The sequence below is a fragment of the Schistocerca cancellata genome, chromosome 5 (genome assembly GCF_023864275.1).
Source record: "Schistocerca cancellata isolate TAMUIC-IGC-003103 chromosome 5, iqSchCanc2.1, whole genome shotgun sequence".
In the NCBI taxonomy this organism is placed as follows: Eukaryota; Metazoa; Arthropoda; class Insecta; order Orthoptera; family Acrididae; genus Schistocerca; species Schistocerca cancellata.
The window spans coordinates 545,686,618-545,712,596 of NC_064630.1; the positions used below are offsets into that span (position 1 = coordinate 545,686,618).

The following is a 25,979-nucleotide window of genomic DNA, read 5'->3' on the forward strand; positions in this document are numbered from 1 at the left end:
ATAATGAATGTAACGGTATTTTAAGCCTAAACAAGTGGTGCAATTAAAGTCTTAATAAATTTACAGCCCAAGTGGAAGAATATTGTCTTTATTCAACAAATTTGTGGTTATGGTGTCCAGTATTAAAAATATGTGTATAATACTGGTGACAAGGAGTTCACACAATTGCTGAATATTTTTCCGTCAATTGTTAATTTGGAAAAAGTTTGAAAAAAATCCATTCGTTTCAGTCAGATCACCACAGGTGAATATTTTAATAAACATCGTGAATTCCTGCTCTGCTCTGTGTGAGTGTGTGTGTGTTTGTGTGTGTGTGTTTGTGTGTGTGTGTGTGTGTGTGTGTGTATGTGTGTGTGTTTGGGAGGGGCATCATTTCGTGAATATAGCTTGCTCCTTATTTAGCAATGGAATGTTCTACATCTAGCACACACGCAGCCAGATGTTATTCACACACTGCTACTTATCTAGTTTCATTGCTTCATCGGATGTGGACTATGCGATAGCAATCAGCTTCATACAGCGGGTGTTTGCCGGCCGCTGTGTCCGAGCGATTCTAGGCGCTTCAGTCTGGAACCGCGCGACCGCTACGGTTGCAGGTTCGAATCCTGCCTCGGGCATGGATGTGTGTGATGTACTTAGGTTGGTTAGGTTTAAGTAGTTCTAAGTTCTAGGGGACTGATGACCTCAGATGTTAAGTCCCATAGTGCTCAGAGCCATTTCAACCATTTTTGAACGTCTTTTCCATTTTTGAACGTCTTTTCTACGGCCGCCGCGCGGGATTAGCCGAGCGGTCAACGGCGCTGCAGTCGTGGACTGTGCGGCTGATCCCGGCGGAGGTTCGAGTCCTCCCTCGGACACGGGTGTGTGTGCTTGTACTTAGGATAATTTAGGTTAAGTAGTGTGTAAGCTTAGGGACTGATGACCTTAGCAGTTCAGTCCCATAAGATTTCACACACATTTTAACATTTTTTTTTCTACGGCATATGTTTTTGATCTGATGACAGCCGAAACCAGTTTTTTCATATTGCAGTAGGTGGTGATTGTGCTGGAAAATAAATTACGTTTAAATCAGACAGTTGAGTAATCACTGGCTTCTCCAGTACGTGTAAAATGTCATTCTTTCCAAAAAATATTCATTTCAGCTATGCACTTTTATTTATTGCATTACTGATATTGCAAATTCTTTAAATGGTTTACAATAACGAACGATATTGGAAAATAATAAATTTTATTTGTAGAAATCTATTACTATTCACAGTGCTTGTGAAGTACAAATCTTAGTTTACAAAACAGAAAAAAAAATTCCTTTAAGGGAACCCTGGTTAGCATTGACACAATCGTAAAAGTATTGAACATTATATGCCACACGACGTTATATTTGCTTTGTATCTGTGTTCTACGAAACCATGATAGATATGTTCATAATATTGTACGGTACTGTCTCGTGTAACTGTAGCTGAGCACTGTGCATCACTGAGATTGATGGGTGGGCGGCTTGTACAATTTTACGTGCACTTTGTCTTAATGGAAACGAGAATTCTCGCACAAAGGGAATTTGTTACGAACAATAGAAGACCCAAATCGTGTATCGCAAGCGTTAGGAAAAGTGGAACAGACATTGTAATGAATTTGAAATGCACTTGCGACATATTTGTAGATTTTATGCTCTTTTAATAAGAAAAAGAACGATAATAGCTATTTGAAGGGTGTTTAAATAATACACACCTTGTGTTGAGTTAAGCGCAAAGGTAATATTTACTTCATGAGGTAAAGAAATGTCTGAATGTTTGACGTTGTGGCAGTCAGAAATGATATCCGTCATCTGTGACGAACTAACTAGGCTATCTTGCAGAGTACTCAAGTCAGAGTGGCAAAAGGAAGTATGGTCGGATTTAAACATTGATCATTAGAATAAAACATGGCAACATTGTTGAAGCACGCAAAACTTCGACGCTTCATCTGAATCCGGATTTATTGTTACTAGCGACGACGTCGAAGTTTATCTGTTAATTTAGTGTGAGTAGTACCTACGGACAATATTGGCAGTAGTATTAGAAACAAATGTTGACAGTTTTGGTAGATAAGTGTAGAACGGCTACGAAGAATAAAATAGTACTACTTGACAATGAATATTATTTATTCACGTTTCCGCTCATTTGTATTCTGTAGGTATCCCGATAGTCACCATCAGTGCAATTTACGTGTGGACATTATCCTCCACGATGAATTATTCTTGCAACAAGATATTACGTAAGTTTTATTGGCTTCAATTATGTTACGTAATTATTCAGTATTAACAGTACCACAGCAATAATGTGTTGATATCAGGCTAACCATGAATTTTTCATACATCAGCTTATTACGTAAATTTAATTGACTTCAGTTATGTTGTGCAATTATTCGTTTTGCCTGCGGAGCTACTGAATTAGTTCTAATCCACGACCTTTATTATTTCCTGGTAACCTGGTAATTTGCGTAATATGTTCACTAAGCAAATACCCCTTTCATTAAGAAGTACCACTCTCGTGCGTAGTACTTGAACATTTTTAACCCGAGTCACTCTGGTATGACTTAGCCAAATTAGTAACGGATGACTATCACTTGGGCTCCTTCAGCGTTTCAGGTTTTCTGTAACGATCGGGCATTGGTACTCATTTTAGCAATCTGCCTTCCACCACCAACACTGTAGCACTGCTTTGAAGGATGACAGGGGAAAACTGACTCGTAATTAGTGGAATGAAAATAACACACTTCATACAGCTATTTTAAGTCATATTTGATCAGGTAACATCCTAAATGAAGTTTTATTATACTAAAATTTCCTACTGATTTCGACTTAAAAATAGGGGAGCATTAGTTACTGGTAAGACTCTGCAAGACATTGGGCTTGTATTCTAAAGGACCCGAGCCATGACCCATACCTCACCAAACAGACGAGGATTTGCGTCGTTTGTCTTAATCCATCTGAGCTTGTGCTCCGTCTTCACAGACCTCATTGCCAACAGAATGTTAAACTCTAACCTTTCTCTGCATACGAGAATATCCGATCAAGGCTTATTCATATAATACCGTATTTAAAACAAAGAACTGATACGAATTAAATTTGCCGCTTCCGTGATACAATGGGTTTTGAAAATGCTTGTCACCACATTAAAGTAAATTTATGTAATTAATTTTTGCTTATTTCTCGGCTACATGTCTGCAGTCTTGGCACACATTGAAATCCCCGCACAGTAGCACCGTAATCGCCGCTAGGGGACCCAAAACAAAATGGTGTAGCTCGCTGATCAAAGTGGTATAAAACGTTTTGAGACGGGCAGTGTTCGTGACAAGGCAGGAAGTTGTACACTATGTGATCAAAAGTATCCGGACACCTGGTTGAAAATGACTTGCAAGTTCGTGGGGCATACGAATTTTACTGAAGGCACTGCAGGCGCTGGGAGAAGACGTTCATCGGGCATTCGCCATACTCACACCCTATCGTCGGATCGCCACATTGTGTACCGTGAATCATCACTCCTCACAACGTTTCTCCACTGTTCAATCGTCCTCCTTACACCAATCGAGTCATCGTTTGGCATTTACCGGCGTGATGTGTGCCCTATGAGTAGGCGCTTGACCACGAACTCCAAGATTTCTCACCTTCCGCCTAAATGTCATAGTACTTGCAGTGGATCCTGATCCAATTTGGAATTCCTGTGTGATTGTCTGAACAGATGTCTGCCTATTACATATTAAGACCCTCTACAACTGTCGGCGGTCGCTGTCAGTCAATAGTCGAGGTCGGCCTGTACGCTTTTGTGCTGTACGTGTCCCTTCACGTTTCTACTTCACTATCACATCGGAAACAGTGGACCTAGCGATGTTTAGGCGTGTGGAAATATCGCGTACAAGTGACACTCAATCACCTGACCACATTCAACGTCCGCGAGTTCCGCAGAGCGCCCCATTCTGCTCTCTCACGATGTCTAATGACTACTGAGGTCGCTGATATGGAGTACCTGGCAGTAGGTGGCAGTACAATGCACCCAATTTTTGGGGGTGTCCGGATACTTGTGATCTCATAGTGTAAATGGCCCGTGCTGCACCACTGTTGCCTGGGCGCCACTTTTAGATAGCACCATTTTGCCACGCACAGCATGGTTTAACCACGGAAACGCACGAGCGGATTACAAACTTAGCCTTTTTGGAAATGTTTTTACCTGTCGCCCGAAAGCCAATAATCACTCCCTTTTGGACGTCAGATAAATCGCTACGTTTCCGCTTTACGACAACGAATGCACTGTCTTCCGCGATCCCCCAACACGCTCCATATACTCTCCATTGCTAGCGTTACTACCTACAGTCTATGAGTGGTCATTGACCTACGATGTCGAACATAGGTGGTGGTCACTTTACTGTGACTGGGCTGTGTATTACTCGAGGTGTTCTTAATGTGTAGCGTTTGTTTGTCCGAAATATGCAATAACCGAGTAACTGAAAGCTGATAATGAGAAAACTTACAGAATACGTCACATATACGTAACTGAGGAACTGCACTGCTGACAAATTAAAACAGCTGCTTCGTTGGAAAAGTTGATACTGGAAGTCTTCGCGTCGCCGTCTTGGTAGCTTCTGTGGTCTGACCCGCTTCCCCAGGCGCGGTGTCAAATTCACTACTCTTCGACGCGTTTTCTCTTGCCAGAAAAACAAATTCCGCAGGATTCTGATTTCCTTGATTCTGGAAATCTGGCAAGGAGATTTCTACATTTAGAAAGAACGTCGATCGCGAACAATAAAACTACTTAGTTTCAGTGAACAGGCAGGTCATCCACTTCCTGTTCTTTTTTTCTTCTCCGTCGAAGTAAAATCGGATGTTACATATTTTCGATCTGCCAGTAAATACAGACTCTAGCTTGAGACTATAAACAATGCTGTTGCTCGAACCCTCGCAGTGAGCTGGAATTGACATAAACGCGAACGACTATGAAAAACGAATAAAATATCTGATTAGTACTATACAAAGTGCAATTCCATCAACAAATTATGTGTATCAAAGGAAACTACTACACGGTAGAGTGTTCTAGGATTTTTGAATCAGTATAGTTGAGATATGCAAATGGATGAAATAAATATTTCGTGGCTCTTATGAAACAAATAGCTATGTTTGCACGTTTTTATCGGAAAGTATCACAGCAGATTTATTAACTTCAGACTTACTTGCTGCCTACTTTCGTCACTAATAAACTACACTACATTTTCTCATAAACTGATTTTTCGCAAAAAAAATAAGTGGTTCCGTGCACATAGTTTCTGGTATCAAGCAGTCAAGGATTCAACAGTCTCGAACTAAATTTACTTCCTGGTAACATTTGTGACTGGAAATGAGATTCACTTTCAGCTAACTATGAGAGTCATAAACATAAGACTAAAAGCCAAAATGAAACACTGAACTTCGTACTGCATATACAGAGTGGTCAGAAACAACCTGAGAAGTTTGTAAGGGAGTTGCGTGGTAGGTTGTGCTGAGAAATAACTGTCAAGAAAAAAAAATCGGAGTTAATTACCGCTGAAGTTAGCCAGTCAGGGCGTTGCGCGCGCTAATTCAAGCGGCCAACCGAAGAACTCGTTTGGCGACACCGTCTCTGGCGGGTTGCTTGCATTTGCGCCCATAACGCTCTGACTGGTTGACTTCAGCTCTAACGAAACCGTGCAATGTCATGGATTTTTTTCTTCACAGCTATTTCTCGCCACAACCTAACCTGCAACACCCTTACAAACTTTACAGACTTTCTGACCACCCCGTATATTTGGCACAGCTGCTTACAAACCATGGACTTCGAAAGTACGTCCTTTTAGGGCAAGAGCAAAACGAGGGACAGATCGGAATCCCAGCATTTGTATATCCAAAATTACGGTTCAATGTTGTACATGAACACAACAGTAAATGATCAGTATTCTGTACGTGTGTGACGGACTCATGAAGTATTCCACGCAATAAGAGTTTTCGTCAATATATTCCATGACTAACTAGCTGACTAACAGATTGTGGCTAGCAGAACCCACTGGCAATGGGGTTTCAAATTGGAATGGACGTCAGCCTAAATATAGAATTTCATGTTTCGAGACTGTATTCGTTTTTGGAACAGCGGTTGACAATGAAACATCTTGCTTACTTTTCTCTAAACTATTCGACTAACTTAACATGTCGCCTTTTTCCTAGTCTCTTCCCTAGTTTGCTGTTCATCAACGAATATCTGATCTTGTTAAGAATCTGTACTGTGGACTGTTAATGTCAGTTGGGGGCTAATTCTTACTTTTTCCACTAAACATAATGTTACCTGAATTTTCTTTTTAAAGAGCAAAGTTTATTCACGTTATCTTTCTTGTCTTTTACACTACGTGCGCTCTCTTCTATATTTATCATTATTATCGTATTTGTTAGATGTGCCAATTAATCAGATTCGTCGTTGAAGAGTAAATCAGCGCCATACCATTGCTCATAAGGTTTCTTTCGTTTTAGCAGAATTACTTTTGCTTGGGTGAAAGTGTGTTTATTACGGTATACAGGATGAAATGCCATTGGAATCAGCTATTTTTCTATATAGGTCAATATGGACTTTTAAACTTGGGCTGTAAAAATGTATTTCGGAAGAGTCATCTACCTTTTTCCTACGAACAACAGATATGAAAGTATTTAAACTCTTTGGCTATTAATACAGTGAAAACACACACTCGGACATACAAGCGAGCAAAAATTAAAAAAGAAAATGTCTGTCTTAAAATATATGATGGATTAAACTGGTTTTCTCTAATAGAACAGGTAATATAATTTTGGACAGTTTATGTTCAATAGAAACGAATAACAATTACGAGTAAGCCCATAGGAAGCGTAACAGGACTGATGAAGATCTCAGTTCACAAATTATCGATTAGACATGGTCGGCAGCAGTCTCAGATAATTCACTAATGGTTTGTTGTCTACAGGGATGTATCTTAGCTGGATGATAGTAATGAAGTGCAGAACGATTTAGTATTTCCATTCATTATATCGAATAGTAGTTCTCTATAACTGTAGATATTTGCAAGTTAATTTCGAGAAGAAAAAGAATGAAACTGACAGTCTCCAGCTATAAGATTAGTGACAGTATTAGTTTGGAGAGTATGACTGTTTACATCAGCGTGACGATGTACTCTGTCATCTGTGATGCAATGGTTTGTGGACAATAACTTCCCTGCAGTGAACTGCCCTGTCCAGAGTCCCAAACTGAATACGATGGAACATCTCTGGGATGAGTTAGAACATCGCCTTTGTTCCAGACCACAGCGTACAACATCACTACCTTCTCTGGTACTGGGTCTTTTGGAAAAATGAGCTGCTATTGCTCCACAGCCATTCAGACACGTCACTGAAAGTGTCCTCAGCAGAGGTCAAGCCTGGGGGAAGTGTGACAGGACGGCTACTATTTTCTATATACATAAATTATCTGGCATATAGGATGAGCATCAATCTGCAGAGTCTGTTGATGATGCTGTGGTGTACAGGAAGAAGTCCAATATGAATGACTGTAGGATGATACAAGATGACTTAGACAAGATTTATAGTTGGTGTGATGAATGGCAGCTGGCTCTAAATGTAAAAAATGTAAGTTAATGCGGATGAGTAGCGAAAATGAATCTGTGATGTTTGGTTACAGCGTTAGTAATGTCCCACTTGACACAATCAAGTCCGTTTAGGGATCTGGGTGTAATGTTGCAAAGCGATATGAACTGGGACGAGAATGTGAAGATTGTGGTAGGGAAGGAGAATAGTCAGCTGTGGTTTATTGTGAGAATTTTAGGGAAGTGTGGTTCACCTATAAAGGAGACCACATATAGGATGCTAGTGCGACCTGTTTCTGAATACTGCTCAAGTGATTGGGATCCGTACCAGATGGGGTTGAGCAAAGCCATCGAGGCATTTCAGAGGTGGGCTGCTGGAGTTATTACTGGTAGGTTCGAACAACACACAGGTGTTAGGGAGATGCCTCAGAAAAAAAAAATGGCTCTGAGCACTATGGGACTCAACAGCTTAGGTCATAAGTCCCCTAGAACTTAGAACTACTTAAACCTAACTAACCTAAGGACATCGCACACACCCATGCCCGAGGCAGGATTCGAACCTGCGACCATAGCAGCCCCGCGGTTCCGGACTGCAGCGCCAGAACCGCACGGCCACCGCGGCCGGCGATGCCTCAGAAACTCAAATGGGGAACCCTGGGGAAAAGGCGACTCGCTCTGACTGCGAGTGGAACAGGAAACGAAACAACTAGTAGTGGTACAGCATATCCTCCTGCACCTACCGTATGGTGGTTTGCAGAGAGTGTATGTAGAAGTAGATGAATGCACAGGGTGGGCACACTGCATCTTAATGTCCACTAATAGGTGTCCGCATACTTTGGGTCACACTGTTCAAATCCTCTGCTCACATGCGCAATAACCATGCAGTTTACGCTAGTAGTGGGGAAAAGTTCGTACGAGTCCAGTTTGTTAGTGTGGGTTGCCTACATCAGGTACAGGTATGCACTCAGGGGTAAATCTATTGTTCTCCTTTGATTGACAGGTACGTAACCTATTGTTCTGTTAAGTCTTTTCCATGTCACCGCCATATCCTTTTGATTGACAGGAAATGGTGGTGACATGGCAAAGAACTTAAGAGAACGATAGATTAAGAACCTGTCAATCAAAGGAGGACAATAGGTTTGCCCCTGAGTGCATACCTGCCCCTGATGTAGGCAACCAGCACTAACAAAATGGACTTGTACGTACTTTGCTCCACTACTTACTCTTCCACCTTACCAGCTGGAACATTTATCCCTCTCTAAAACCACGCCACTTATCTGTGAGGTCTACATACCAGGGAGTCTGTAAAAAAGTACTGCGTGAGGAGTCAGAGTGTGCACTGAGTACAGCTGGCTCACGGCAGAGAGCTACCTACAGTGCAGCGGGTGCGGCGGTCCCAAGGCCGCAGTTCTCCTGGCTCAGCCTTCGGCGTGGCGCTGCGAAAGTGGCGGCGGGAAAGGACAGGCGAAGCGACTCGCCGAAGCCCCGCTGCCGTATCTGCCAGCACGTGTGCTCGCACGTGGGATGGGGTGTTCCGCTGGCAACACCCAGCGCGAGACTGAGTTTCTCCAACGCGGACTTAACGTAATTTGGAACGCCCTATCTAGCCAATGTTAAATTTGCTTAATTTATGTACCTTTTCTCTCTGGAACAGTTAAACCTGAAACACTAAAATTTTGACAGCTGTTTTCAGCATGTATATTTAGCTCACTGAAATAGAATTAATGTTTCTTTTTTGTTGGTATTATATTTATGAAGTTTTTTTACTCTTAAGCCATTTTTAATTGAGTAAAATTCCATATAAATTCGGAGAATAAGACAGTTCTTGACATGTTTCCAGTTTAGTGGCACATCTTAACTGTGTTACAGCATTTCTGAAAATTTGAACAACAGTTTACTGATTTCGGAGATAAAGGTACATGTAGCACCGAAAATGTCAAGTGCTAGAAAACGCGATTAAAGTAATCCATTATGAAAATTCACAGATATCTCTTATTTTGTTATCAAATGCGTCCAGCACAGTCATCAGAGTCAGCTTCTGGTTCTTATTCTTCATCTATTCCTTTCCTTCTGCTTGCTGCATTTCTTTCTTTGTATTATATTCAGTTGTGTAGTGAGTCTCGCTTACTGAAACATCGCCCAAAAGCTGGAGACCTTGCGGCGGCGCGGTTCTTTCCGTCCCTTTGCGACGAACCTGTACCTACCTGTGAACATTGTCTCAGCATATCATCAGTAGGGAAGCCGAGCGAAACCTACTGTACTTCGACGTGAACCAGGCTGCAATTAAAGTCTCTAATCTCCCTTTTGGGAGAAAGTTTTCACAAGAAATGAAAGGTTGGAAATTTTGTCCTCAATTAATGTATTCTGAAACTTAGGTGAACAAGTATAACTGCCAAGCCCGTGCTCGTCTTAACACAGTCACTCACAATCCCTTTCACTCATGTTAGCAAGTTTATAGTGTTGCATTTCCCGAAAACGTAATAGCTACTAAAATACTGATTGTTTTTGATTGAGAATGCTCGGCAAATATTAAGTCTGTCGGTAGCAAATGCAGTCACAGTTTTTAGCCACCGACTTGCTCAATACTCCACGCGTAATATATGTCTTTTCTCGTCACAAAATTCACTTAAAAATTCCGAAATTTCTATACGCCCATCGGAATAATTAAGCCGTCACTTTACCACACTTTTCATGTATGAAACACTGCTAGATCCTGCAACTTATCATTTCCATCGGAACTACTACTACACACGTCCGAACTGTTTCATAACTAGACTCCGACTCTTCCCTAGAATACTCTAAGTCTTCTCTACCAGCAGGGAAAGGCGCGCGAAGAATATTGCTTAACCATTGGTCAGTTTACTCAAAAGCCAATAGCAAAACAACACTGTCCCTCGTCAGTCCGCGCTTTTCATCAATAACCAATCGCAAAATAGTAAACTTAACGACTGCACTTTTTACCGACGTAATTATCTAATATGCTGAAGTTTTGTTTATGCATACAGTTATTTATTATTGTTATTTATACCTGAATTAACTTTCCCTTTACCATAAACTTACTTTACAAATCTATTCTACAAAAATCCCCTTTGTCCACATCCATACTTCTTCGAAATGTTCTCACACTAAATCCCACTACATAACTCGTTAAACAATCATCTTCGTATTAATCTTAAACCACACTCACACATCATTCATACTGCTAAAACACATTTATAACATTTTACCTACACAAAAAGTCATAATAACACTTTATGAAAATACTAGAACAGTTTATGAAAAACGTTCTATTACTTTAGTGCACTCTAGTGGGCACAATCGAAACTAAAATCACAGTCCCCCTATCCAATATTGTCCCCTATCGGCTGATACATAAACTACGTGCGCGTCCAGTCTCGCGTCACCATCTGTAACTATCCAGCTCTGAGACACATCTCCCACTTAACCGCCTCCAAGGCAGGATCGGTATACAGCGCAAAGCCTCAACCTTTGATGGCGTTAATATCACGTACTACTTCAAGCCTTGTCAGGACCTTTAATCTACCCAGATCACCATCGTTGAATGAAATAACAGCATTACTTACTCACTGTTTCGGTTTTTATCCCAGAAAATACATTCTCTTTGTGCGCACGACTCCATATTAGGTTTTCAACGATACGTTTTGGTTCTCAGTACAATCTAAAATACATTTACAGAGATGATCAATAAGCCCCAACTCTCTATATATTGGTTTAGTGCCTTCTGTAAGAGCCACTGAGATAGAATTTTTATGGTGATAAGGGACTTCAGTAGACTGTTATCATGGAGACATGTCTATAATGCGAGAGTGATAATAAATTCCAACAGAACCACCTCAAGCAGAAGTGGATCAGTTAAACATCTGAATTGAAACCGTCGTAGAACGGAAACAGTACGTTTCCGGACATGGGTTCCTATTCAGAATATTATGTACTCACTCCCCTCCACAGGTCCTAGAACTTTTTAACGGGATTTTGATAGCCCAGAGAAGTAGCATGTTTGACTGCTCCCTAAGTAGATTGAGTTTGGGCGTTGTGTCGTGGAGAAAAAACACGCTTTCACGGCCACACTCACTTTTCATGAGATACTTCTAAGTTGCTCACAGGATTACTCATCCTGGCGAATGGCACCTTCAATAGAAGACGAAATACTGAGGCATCATTTTACAGCTTGATGTCTACAACCCGGAAGACTTACATGTACATACTTTTCGACCACCGTTCGCGGAAAGATACAACACGCAAATATTTCTTCAACAGAGAAAAGAAGACGGGTGCATACGGGGATTGAAGCCAAATTCGATAGCACAAAAAAGTAGCGAGTTTCACTGCTTCCTAGACAGAATGAACTTCGGCGTTGTCTCGTGAAGCAAAAACACTACTTTAGTGAACTCCCAGCAACCCATGGCCTTGACCGCCTCCGTAGCCTCGTCAGGAGATTTCGATTATTATGCTCCTGTCACTTTTTGCTCCTTACACGAATTATTTGTGAACATACCATAGTAATCAGAAAAACACTCACCAACACATTGCCCAGTGATCGTAGGACCTTCGTCTTTTTCGGCAGTGGTGAGAATTATTCCCATGTTTCCGTTGCTTGCGTTTATCCTTTATTTCGGAATCAAAGTGATACATCCAGTACTAATCCAAGGTGAGATCATCTGAATTGGTCCAAAGCAACATTTCCGCTGCTGCCTCAACTTAGGCGGACTGTCTGATATGGTATGAGCACTCGCGCATTGTCGTACGCTGTTCACGAAAGAAACGAAGCGAAATGGTTGTTTATGTCTCCGTATGCCCTTTAATCTCTCTTGTCTTATTCTTCTGATCCCTATGTGAGCTATGTAATAAAGACTAGAACTCTCTATGTTTACTCAAGAACTGTTCGTGAGAATAACACCATCGTTATTTCGAATGTTTACATTTAAATATTGTTAGTTTCCCTAATTAGAAATATGCATCAGAATAGCTGCTGATAATAATTAATCTTTTTTAACGATAGACTGTTTCGGGATTTATTGCCACTGTCGACTAAGTCTATAATGATGTAATGTCCATATTACGTCGTTAGAGAACGGACTTATAACTGTCAGTGTATTGATCACATGGTAAATGACATTAAAGTATTAAGAATAATATTCATGGTTATACTCCTGCGATCTAAGAGTAGAATTGTCAAACTACTGTCAGACCACAATTAGCGTCTTATTCTCAACATATTTACATCGTTTACCATCTAATCAAAAACAATGACTGTTATAGCACAGCTCATTATCGCCGGCCGTGGTGGCCAAGCGGTTAAAGGCGCTACAGTCTGGAACCGCGTGGCCGCTACGGTCGCAGGTTCGAATCCTGCCTCGGGCATGGATGTGTGTGATGTCCTTAGGTTAGTTAGGTTTAAGTAGTTCTAAGTTCTAGGGGACTGATGACCTTAGAAGTTAAGTCCCATAGTGCTCAGAGCCAGCTCATTATCGACGTAATATGGACGTCACATTATTCTAGACGTGCTTAACAATGGCGATAAATGCCAAAACAGTCTGTCGTTAACAAAGATTAATTATTATAAGCAGATATCCTGGTGCATCTTCCTACTACTCACGTCATTGTCTGACATGTATCATGCTGCTGGCCCTAAAGAAGAAAAAATATTATTTCCATGGTCTTGCTCTTTCGTATGGGCTGGACTGTGCTGTTAATTCTAGCAGTACATGTGTGCACTCATTTAATGTGTCCGTCGTTTTGAACACGTTTACATACCAGAATCTCTGTTCTTTCCCGGAATTTTCCTAGCAAATCTTAGTGCCCCATTTCCATTTCGAAATTTTCTGTCGTTCATCTAATTTTATATGACGCTGTAAGTATGTTCTTATGCAATGAAACGGTCTGCAGAAGCTTGGCTCCAGCAGTCATCAGAACCATGAAGTAGTTCTTTAATGATCCAAACTGTAATTTTCATCAACGATCTATAGCATTCGTACTGTCTGAGTTGTCTTGTATTTACACACAACGGGGAATGTGCAATCATTGGTGGCGCTAATGTTTCCAGGAATATTTAGCTTAGTTAAAATGATACTGAGTATGGTACATATGTGAAGGTGAAAGGTCAACACAGACTAGCAGACTCAGGATGAAGTCAAATAAGGAGACATACAGTTGACTTTTAGAGAAAGAGATCACATTTTAGAGGTTAAATTGATAAATACGATGGCATGCTAAGAAGCGATGCCCCCGAATTTTTTGGCTGAAAACTCTTAAAGCTTTTAACGTAAATCACGAATTTGATTAACATTCTGCATCTCTATTCTTCATGTCTACAGATTTATTTCTCAGTTAAGTCACCCTTCCAAAGAGAGTTAATATTGTTGACACAGTAGCTCTACAATGTTTCGCTTTGTTGACGGAGCCACAACCTCCCATCTGCTTGCACCTCTTCATCGCTACCAAAGTGAAATCTTCGAAGGTGGTCTTTAAGTTTTGGAAACAGATGAAAATCGGGTGGGGCAAAGTCGGGACTGTATGAAGAAGGATCGGTGACAGTAAACACAAAACTTCGAAGTGCTGCAGATGTCACAGTGTTCCTGTGTGATTTGGCATTGTCATTCTGAGAAAGAGGGTGCTCCGTATGCGGACGAACTCTTCTGCGGTTAGAAAATCGATTACAGCGTTTGTTTGTCATCCACCGACGGTTACAATACACTCTACAGTTCGGAGCCCTCTAGGGTTGCATCTTGCGTCAGCGACGCAGGAAAGTCGACCAAGTAATGTGCGTGACATGTAGTACCTCAACCGATATAAGAACAGAATTTTAAAAAATTCGGAAGCACTACTTTCAGCACGCCTTCGTAACAGACGAGTTGAAATGAAGTGTTCTTAGGTTCTTAAGACACGTAACTACTGAATAGTTGCAAGATTGAGCTTACTATCTTATTTAACACGACGGGGTACTTTGGAGACATGGTTCAATTGTGTGTCAGATTGAACAACGAATTGTAGTGCACTCCTGTGACAGAATGGGCCTAGACCGGGTCGGAGGTGGTAAGGTACTGGGCGAAGGAATAGTTTTAGTTCATCATACATAATCTACACTGCGCTAACTCCGAAAAGTGTAGATGACTTCCATCTTATCGTTCAGTTCATCTCATTTTATTCGCCGGTCGCTGACAAATAGGGAGAAAAATTCCAGGGAACCGGCTCTGCTGTGCGTTGCGTAAGCGTACGCTGACTGGCTAATATTAAAAATGTCAGTGTCGCTACAAATGGCGCTATCAAAACAGGTAAAATATGATGTGTGTCAGACTTAAAGCTTGAACTTGTCGTAGAGCTTATGTAACTTAGAACAGTCCTGCGAAAAAATTGCGAGAGATAGCATGTATAAACAGACTTGGCAACTAGTTCAACTGATTTAGCAACTTGTTCCTACCAGGTTCACATTAACCAGAGTGGTTTTTTTTTTGAGCTGACTCGTTTCCAGCCAATGAGACTTTTGTTCTTTACATAAAATATCATATTTTCCTACGCATATGGGTTTGTAGCCCAGTTTTCACCTGAAATCAGTTTTACCTTCCAATTTTCAACTACCTTCTTCGACATTACGAAGGTACGTAAGCCACCAATTCTGTATTACGAGTTGTTTGGTTTGTCAAACTTAACCTGTATTGGTAGGGTGCAGTGCTGCAGAGCCCAGTTAAATGTAACTTTATAACAGCGTGTGACTGTGATTCGAGACGTAGTATCCTTCTACAGATCTTATATACAACTGAGTATTGTGTAGTTTTTATTGTTTTCTGTTCATTGACCGTATTTCAATCAAATTTGTGGCTGGCTTCTAAACCAATAATTGCATTGGTGCTACACCTGACATCTGCCCATTCATGTCTCAGAACTGTTTCTGTATATACCCACCAACCTCTTTTTTTATTCTGTTGACGTAAAAATTTTCGAAGATTTCCATCCTTGTTTCTTTTGTTAACAATATCCTTTCGTTCAGTACTCCGTACGCCTCCTCAGATTTCTAGTTCTGTGGTTTCTCTGCCGTCTATGTTTCTCTGCCATAGAGAGTTTTTCTCCCTTTTGTCTTAGTTCCTTCCTTCCCAGTTTGGTAATAGCATATTTCTTTTAGTGACGCTTTCTTCATGTACGGTAGTTTGCTCCTAATGTCTTCTTTGCTTCACCCGTTTTCTAACTAGGTGGAAAATTCTGTCACTTCTCCTACATCTTCTTCGATTTATATGCTACGTTAATAATTGCCCTTGTTCTAGCATATCCTAATAGCTTTGGCCTTATTTTCTTTCATGTTAAGTCTAATTACGCTTCAAGTATCCTACCAACTCAGTTCAATAACAGTCAGAAAGATTACGTGATCTGTGATCCTTTACTCTTTTGTAATTGTTCTGACTTCTTTTATTCACTTCGCTTTTACTTCTACAGGCAAGATAATCACTTAGGAAATCCGATAAGGTGCAACTTCGCTTTAAAACTTTTATGGATTCTGTACGTTTTCGTCCCACAGTCCCACTTGGTTTCTAGAGATGCAGTATAGTCTATTACACACTGCCTCATTACTATGTTCTCATTCCTCTTGCAAGTGCAGACACTTTAGTCCAATTTTTATTATCTAAGTGTCCAGACATTTTTATTCTTTCTTCGCTTATTAAGCACAAGCTCTCAGATCCCTCTTGGGCTTTTTTCCCCTTACTCCTTACTTTCATGCAGTACCTCCTCAATTTAGTGTAATAACATAGAGAGCGGACTGTACTCACCTTCCGAAAAATTCCTATAATAAATTAGTTCCATCCACACCACACTAAAATATTATCGACTCTCCGCACCGGTTATTTCTCCACGTATCGACTGTAAACAATTACGATAATGTAAATATTGAGAAGAATTTTCAGAACAAAATTACGTCTGTCTTTCATCGCCCTTTATCAAGGAGTAGAAAACCGAGATGATGATTTGGTAGAGAAGTAGTTATTTAGCAGCAATGATGATTTTGTGAAATATTTCTCCTATTGTGTGCTAAATGTTATTTTGAGGACTTCAAGCAAAGAAATAAAAAAGTAGCATGCTAACTTCGGCAGAAATAATAATTTCCAAAAAAAAAATTTCTTGTGCTTTTGTCCCATATCGGTGCAGGGTCGGTATCGCTATTTACTTATTTGGCACGATTAGTTTAATGGGTGGCCGAATCGCCTTCCTGTTGGCACCCTGTTACCCCCGGGATGGAATATGTATACCCCAATTGTCTGCATGTAGTATTATTCTTTCCAAATATTTTCAAATCGTGTAACTGAGGCGGGACTTGTGTACCAGCCTGGAATTCACATAGTGGGATGTGGGAAACCGCCTAAAAGCCACATCCAGGTTGGCCGGGACACCGATTGTCGCCGTTAATCCGCTGGGCGCATTCAGTTCGGAGCCAGCAGACCTCCACGTCCGTGAAGCGGCGCTTTAATGTGCACGTCTATTCAGGCAGATAGTTTTCAGAAGATTGTTATTACTACATAAAAGTCATGGCTGAGCTGTTATATTTAGTTGGGTGCGAGAAGTTTGTCCTCTAGATCTTCAAGAGCAAAATGCAACGGATGGCACTGCTGCTGAATTGTTTGACGCACAATAGAAACTGTCCTTTTATAATATCTCTTGACAAAGGTTAACCTGTTCTTACCCCAATAAGCTATTAATTAGCAGCAGTTTCATTAGATACGTTCTGGAGCTACTACAGAAAGATTTTTTTTTTATTCATGATGTCAATGGAGCACTGACGTTGGCCTCATTATGTATAAAATCGAACTGTAAAGTAGCCAACGGCCTCGCCGCAGTGGTAACAGCGGTTCCCTCGGATCACCGAAGTTAGTGTCCGCGGCTCCTGGTCTTGCGGTAGCGTTCTCGCTTCCCGCGCACGGGGTCCCGGGTTCGATTCCCGGCGGGGTCAGGGATTTTCTCTGCCTCGAGATGACTGGGTGTTGTGTGTCTTTCATCATCATTTCATCCTCAATCTCTCGCAAGTCGCCGTAGTGGCGTTAAAGAACTTGTGGAGCGGCGGCCGAACCACCCCGCGAGGGGTCTCCCGGCCACCAATGCCATACGCTCATTCATTCATCGAAGTTAAGTGCTGTCGGTCTTGGCTAGCACTTGGATAGGTCACTGTCTGGTCCGCCGAGCGCTGTTGGCAATCGGGGTGCCCTCAGCGCTGTTGAGGCAAATTGAGGAGCTACTTGACTGAGAAATAGCGGCTCCGTATCGTATACTGATAACCGTCGGGAGTGCGATGTGCTGACCACATGCCCTCCAATTCCGCACCGTGTGACGACTATGGACTGAGGATGATACGGTGTTCGAGCAGTACCGTTGGGCCTTCAAGGCATTAAGTATTGTAAGGTATCGTTTCTGAAGCTGTAGAGTATATTTGTAGAGCGAATAGGACATTCCTGGATGAAAGAAGTCTACTAGTATCAAATATAGAATATAATGTGAGGAAGAAATTTCTGAGAATGTACGTTTGGTTGGTTGGTTATTGGTCCCATCGGATTATGGAAGGATGGGGAAGCAAATCGGCCGTTCCCTTTCAAAGGAACCATCCCGTCATTTGCCTGAAGTGATTTAGGGAAATCATGGAAAACCTAAATCAGAATGGCCGGACGCGGGTTTGAACCGTCGTCCTCCCGAATGCAGTGTGGTAACCACTGCGTCACCTGTCTCGGTAATGTACTTTTGAAGCATACCATTGTGTGGAATTGAATCATCGACTACGGGAAAAGAAAAAGAAGAGAATCGAAGCGTTTGACATGTGATGCTACAACAAGATGTGGACTGGTAAGATACGAAATAAGGAGGTTCTCCGCAGAATCGCCGAGGAAAGAAGCACGTGGAAAACATCGGCCAGCACGGTACAACTTGTGTTAAGATATCAAGAAAAAACTTCTATGGAACTTGAGAGAGCTGTAGATAACAAAAACTGTAGGGGAAGACAGAGATTGGAATACATCCAAGAAATTATGATTTACTTCAAAAGCCAGTGTGCCACATCTGGGTTAAAGCTATTCACACAGCCACAGCTATGTTCAAAATATTCGAGACTCCTTCGGACTCAAAATTCTGAAAGTCAGTCGTGAACCTGCTCGGAGATGACGTGTTCTAGGCGTCCATTAGAGCTCAGAATGTGGCGATAATTTCCATGGATTCTTTGGGTGGAAATCGAGATCCGTAGATTATGAAATCAACAACGTTTGAATTCGCGGCACGTACTTTTAACAATGGTTCCAATTTTCGAATATTTGACCGGTATGGGTACCTAGTCTCGGATGGTCGATCTCACAGCTAGCTGAAAGAGATGAATTTTATTGGATTTCTTTTTTTTTAATCATTATTAAAGCAGAATTCAGTTGGATTTCTCTTCTAACTAAAGTGCGAGTTTTATAAGTTCCGAATTTTAGAACTATAATCTTGATTGAGTGGTCGGATCTTGGAATCTGTAAACATTTACTACAAAATCGTATCATGTGCAGAAGATTAATGACCACTTGACGTTGTCTTCCGGCTCAGAGCGAGATTGTCGATCCTTTTAGAATTTTTTCACTAGTCAAGGATGTTGCTACTCTGACTGAGGTTCTATTCACCGACGAAGTTGTATCTACGCGGTGAACGCTGGGGAACTACTTTGAACAGTCGGGCAGTGGGAACATGTCAGCGAACTGTGGGACCTCGGGGTCAGGCGCTTCTCAGGGAGTTTAATTAGGAAATTATTTGAACTATCCTATTCCACACGCATGAAAACTGGCTAACATAGAACGAGAGATGTTTTGTAGAGTAGCGCGTAACGGCCGTTTGTGGCAACTCATCTAACAAAACTCTAACTCCTCCTGCACAGGCCACGAAGGCCGAAAAGTACCGACTGGCAGCCGTGTCATCCTGAGCCCACAGGCGTCACTGGATGCGGATATGGAGGGCCATGTGGTCACAACACCGCTCTCCCGGCCGTATGTCAGTTACCGAGACCGGAGCCGCTACTTCTCAATCAAGTAGCTCCTCAGTTTGCCTCACAAGGGCTGAGTGCATCCCGCTTGCCAACGGCGCTCGGCGGACCGGATGGTCACCCATCCAAGTGCTAGCCCTGCCCGACATCGCTTAACTTCGGTGATCTGACGGGGACCGGTGTTACCACTGCGGCAAGGCCGTTGGCTAACTCATCTAACAAGGGAAGAGATATCCAGCCAACACAAGTACCCTACCACGATCACCATGGGCTACGCAGGACTCGGATAAATACCTGAGTGATGTCGGCTCAACACTAGGTCCCTATTCACCATGCGGTCGCCACCTCAGTATGCACCCTGAGCACCTATCCACATCTGCATCTGCGTGTATACTTCGTAGCTACCTTAATTTCTGATTTTCTCGTCGTGATCTTTTTGCTAGTCGTGTAAGTATGTTAGAGGAAGTAACACGTTGCCCTACTCTTCTTAGAACGTACACCGTCAAAATTTCAACACTAAACATTGTGTTGCTCAACGCTCCTCTTGCAGCATCTATCTCTGGATACCTGGATGGATCTTTGTTGCACATCTCTATAACTGTCTTGTGTGAATCATGTGTCGAGGCGCTGCACTCTTCATTGGATCTTGTCTACCGCTTCTATTAATCCTAGATGGTAAGTATTCCAGACTGATGAACAATGCACAAGAACGGATGAATTACATTTCCTTGAGATTCTTAGTACGGCATCTGCGTATCTTAGTGTTTGTTTTATGCGCTCATTCCAGTTTAAGTTGCTCCGGTTGGTTACCGTTAGGTAATTTATGGTAGTTACAGTTTCCAGTGATTTGTTACCATTAGTGTAACAGAACAGTAGTGGAACTGTTCGCCTACTTGTGTGCAGTACGATATATTTATTTACATTCAGGGACAATTTGCCAGTTCCTGTACGAGTCGTCGATACTGTGCAGGTCTTGCTACATTTTCCTACAGACTTCGGGCATTGCAGCCTGTCTATAGGCAACAAGCATCGTTCGTGAATAGCCCCATAGAGCCTCCAGCGTTAACCACTAGATCATTAATATATGATATTAACGGCCCCATCACACTCTGAAATTATTTACATTTGTTGATTTTCTTCTGTTAAGAAAACGATGCGTTGAGTTCTACCTGCAAGGAAATCCTGCATCCAGTCACAAATCTGGTCCGATATTCGATAAGACCGTCATTGCTTAGTAAACGACTGTGCAGAACTGTAGCTAATAACCTTCCGGAAGGTAAGAAACATTTCATCAACATGAGCGATTTTGCGGCGCTCTAGAACTCGTGGACGAACAAAGGAAGATGGATTTCAGAAGATCTCTGTTTGCGGAATCTATGTTGGTTTTCACAGAGGAGATTTTCATCATAATGAGGGAGCATAAAATATTTTCCATAAGTCTACAACAAACTGATGTCAGCGACAGGGACCTGTAATTATGCTCTTCTGCCCTAAGACCCTTCTTTAAAACGGTAAAGACCTGCACCCAATCGCTAGGTACCCTTCGTTGCTCTAGTGATCTACGATCCTGCAGCTAAAATGGGATCAAGTTCTTTCCCATAATATCTGTAGAACCTCACAGTTATCTTGTACTGAGCGAGGTGGTGCAATGGCTACCACAATGGACTCTCATTCGAAGGACGACGTGTCAAATCCGCCTTCTGCTAACCAGGTTTAGGTTTTCCGTGATTTACCTTATTGCTCCAGGCAAATGCCGGGATGGTTTCAAAGGACACGACACATTTCTTTCCCCACCTTTGAAACAGTCCGAGCTTGCGCTGCGCCTCAAATGACCTCGATGTCCAATGAACGTTAAACCTTGACAAGTATTTCACCCTGTCCAGTTGCCTTTCCACTACTGAGCAGTGGTTCTCATTACTGTAAGGCGGAAGAATGTTCTCCACTTTGGAATGACAAAACACTCTTTTTGTAGATATTCTTTTCGGCTTCTAGGTAGAGTTCAGGACCAGCCATGTCCCTCTGAATATGATAAAATGAAGACGAATGTAATTATGTCATGTAGCGATTTCTCTTTCGTTTCTTTATCTCTGTGGATCACGTGTATAAGGGTGGTGAACGTTCCTCCGACCTCATACGACAAGGAGGGGAACACAGCAGTATTTTATGGTGCTCCCCCTTTTAAAGGCGATTTATACACATGCCTGTATGTTGCTGGATCCTTTCGCTCTCTTACTCTTACTGAGTACACAATGTTTAATTCTTGACGACAATTATAGACGTAAATTGACATTCTGTATGCAGTTTTTTTCCATAGCTGTTGGCTATCGTAGAAACGAGATCTATATGGAACACAAAGGACAGTTTGATGGATGTCCAGAAGAAGAACAAGGACCTTAGTGAACAAATTCAGATACAGAATATAAGCAAAATTCTGTGAGAAAATTATTTTAAATTACTGTAAGGAAGTTACAAATTGGAAAATGATACTAGACAGTAAAGCACTGAACCAAATAGACTTCTTATTCGTGGTTATATGCACTACAATAAAAATTAAAGAAGATAATGAAAAAAGTATTCCAACTTCAGTATATGAAAAGGAGAAACAAATATTAAATAATTGCCGGTGAATTGCCCTGCTGGTTTCCACCTTAAAACTGTTAACATCAGTATTTTGAGACAGAATGCAGAACAGAACCCAAATAGCAGAAGAATAGTAAGGATTCATGAAATTTTGTGGTAAGTTCCTATGGGACCAAACTGCTGAGGTCATCGATCGCTAGGCTTACACGCTACTTAATATAGCTTATGCTAAGGACAACACACACACACCCTTGCCCGAGGGAGGACTCGAACCTCCGACGGGGGGTAGCCGCGCGAACCGTGACAAGGCGCCCGAGACCACGTAGCTACCAGCTCGGCTGATTCATAAACAACAGGAGCACTATAGATGGTATTTTCGCTCTGAAACAGATCCTGGAGAAATTCTGAGTTTAGTAACCTAGCCTACCTAAGTGTCGTTGACTTGTTGAAAGCCTTAGTCTCATAGGATTAGAAAGAAGGATATTATTCAAACCTTATACGACAAGAGAGCGCCAAAGAGCTTAGTGGAAATCACAGAAGACATATACGCAGGTAATAAAACATGGATTAAAACATGAAGGATTCACAGATTGAACTATAACTGATAAAGGAGTTAGACAAGGAGACTCATTAAGCCACCTGCTGTTCAACCTAATAACGGGCCACACCACTGATGCCGTTTGAAAGAAACCGGGATACAAAATTGGAAATAAATACATAAACATTATACGTTACGCTGATCATGCTGTACTGATAGCGAATAAGAAAGATCGTTTACCAAGGTTACTTCAACAATTTAATAAAACAGGTAAGCAGTGCATCATGGAAATATAAAAACACCTGTAAGATGTAAATTAGAAGTAGATCAAAAATGGCTCTGAGTACTATGTGACTTAACTTCCGAGGTCATCAGTCGCCTAGAGCTTAGAACTACTTAAACCTAACTAACCTAAGGACATCACACACATCCATGCCCGAGGCAGGATTTGAACCTGCGACCGGAGCGGTTGCTCGGTTCCAGAATGTAGCGCCTAGAACCGCACGGCCACTCCAGCCGGCAGAAGTAGATAGTGTGCCAACAGAACATGTGATGAGCTTCAGTTATCTAGAGACTTATCTCCAACTATAATGACTTAACAATGGAAGTGAATGGATGAGGTTTAATTATCTAGGGATTGTTATCTCCAACTATAAAGAATTAACAATGGAAGTGAAAAACCAAATGAAAAATGCTGTATGGGTAGCCCCATTCCTGCAGAATACTATGTGGAGAAACAAATCTACGGCAAAATAAAAATATACTAAACAATGGCGCGTCCTTTTATGACGTGTGCAGCAGAAACTAGAGCGGAAACGAAAAACATAAAACAGAAGTTACCGGAAGTGAAAACGGAGATACTAAGATCCAACGAGTAACCACGTCGCACAAGAAAACAAACATAGCCGGCCGCTGTGGCCGAGCGGTTCTAGGCTCTTCAGTCCGGAACCGCGCTGCTGCTATTGTCGCAGGTTCGATTCCTGCCTCGGGCATGGATGTGTGTGATGTCCTTTGGTTAGTTAGGTTTAAGTAGTTCCAAGTCTAGGGGACTGATGACCTAAGTTGTTCTATAGCGCTCAGAGCCAAAACAAACATATCGGTAAGAAAACAATGAGGAACACAAGATATAAATAAATGGATGAAGGAAACGAAATTGGCAGGATCATGTGGAAAGGATGGATTTCACAAGACTAGTTACAATTTGTATGTAAGGACGACCGCAAAGGAGACGATTATACGGACGTCCAGTCGAGTAGATTTCCCCACCATGTTATAGTTCTGGGTGGAGACCTTAATTTGCCGGATATAGACTGGGAGACTCAAACGTTCAGAACGGGTGGCAAGGACAATGAATCCAGTGAAATTTTTAAAAGTGCTTTATCTGAAAACTACCTTGAGCAGTTAAACAGAGAACCGACTCGTGGCGATAACATATTAGACCTTCTGGTGACAAACACACCCGAAATATTTGAAACAGTTAACGCAGAACAGGGAATCAGCGATCATAAAGCGGTTACTGCATCGATGATTTCAGCCGTAAATAGAAATATTGGAAAAGGTTGGAAGATTTTTCTGTTTAGCAAAAGTGACAAAAAACAGATTACAGAGTACCTGACGGCTCAACACAAAAGTTTTGTCTCAAGTGCAGATATTGTTGAGGATCAGTGGACAAAGTTCAAAACCATCGTACAATATGCGTTAGATGAGTATGTGCCAAGTAAGATCGTATGAGATGGAATAGAGCCACCGTGGTACAACATCCGAGTTAGAAAACTGCTGCGGAAGCAAAGGGAACTTCACAGCAAACATAAACATAGCCAAAGCCTTGCAGACAAACAAAAATTACGCGAAGCGAAATGTAGTGTGAGGAGGGCTATGCGAGAGGCGTTCAATGAATCCGTAAGTAAAGTTCTATGGACTGACTTGGCAGGAAATCCTAAGAAATTTTGGTCTTATGTCAAAGCGGTAGGTGGACCAAAACAAAATGTCCAGACACTCTGTGACCAAAATGGTACTGAAACAGAGGATGACAGACTAAAGCCCGAAATGCTAAATGTCTTTTTCCAAAGCTGTTTCACAGAGGAAGACTGCACTATAGTTCCTTCTCTAGATTGTCGCACAGATGACAAAATGGTAGGAAAGGCCGCTGGACCTGATGGGATACCAGTTCGATTTTACACAGAGTACGCGAAGAAACTTGCCCCCCTTCTTGCAGCGATGTACCGTAGGTCTCTAGAAGAGCGTAGCGTTCCAAAGGATTGGAAAACAGGTCATCCCCGTTTTCAAGAAGGGACGTCGAACAGATGTGCAGAACTATAGACCTATATCTCTAACGTCAATCAGTTGTAGAATTTTGGAACACGTATTATGTTCGAGTATATTGACTTTTCTGGAGACTAGAAATCTACTCTGTAGGAATCAGCATGGGTTTCGAAAAAGACGGTCGTGTGAAACCCAGCTCGTGCTATTCGTCCACGAGACTCAGAGGGCCATAGACACGGGTTCACAGGTAGATGCCGTGTTTCTTGACTTCCGCAGGGCGTTCGATACAGATCCTCATAGTCGTTTAATGAACAAAGTAAGAGCATATGGACTATCAGACCAATTGTGTGATTGGGTTGAAGAGTTCCTAGATAACAGAACGCAGCATGTCATTCTGAATGGAGAGAAGTCTTCCGAAGTAAGTGTGATTTCAGGTGTGCCGCAGGGGAGTGTCGTAGGATCGTTGCTATTCACATTATACATAAATGACCTTGGGGATAACATCGGAAGTTCACTGAGGCTTTTTGCGGATGATGCTGTGGTATATCGAGAGGTTGTAACATTGGAAAATTGTACTGAAATGCAGGAGGATCTGCAGCGAATTGACGCATGGTGCAGGGAATGCCAATTGAATCTCAATGTAGACAAGTGTAATGTGCTGCGAATAAATAGAAAGATAGATCCCTTATCATTTAGCTACAATATAGCAGGTCAGCAACTGGAAGCAGTTACTTCAATAAATTATCTGGGAGTACGCATTAGGAGAGATTTAAAATGGAATGATCATATAGTGTTGATCGTCGGTAAAGCAGATGCCAGACTGAGATTCATTGGAAGAATCCTAAGGAAATGCAATCCGAAAACAAAGGAAGTAGGTTACAATACGCTTGTTCGCCCACTGATTGAATATTGCTCAGCAGTGTGGGATCCGTACCAGATAGGGTTGATACAAGACATAGAGAAGATCCAACGGAGAGCAGCGCGCTTCGTTACAGGATCATTTAGTAATCGCGAAAGCGTTACGGA

The 25,979-nt window shown here is 41.8% G+C and overlaps 1 protein-coding gene and 1 pseudogene across 1 annotated transcript in view; one reads left to right on the plus strand and one right to left on the minus strand.

Moving 5' to 3' along the window:
- The window catches only part of LOC126188670 (uncharacterized), a 202,231-nt gene that overhangs the window by 63,846 nt on the left and 112,406 nt on the right, over positions 1–25,979 (plus strand). The gene's annotated exons all lie outside the window — the stretch shown is intronic.
- Positions 19,663–19,780, minus strand: LOC126189343 (5S ribosomal RNA; annotated as a pseudogene).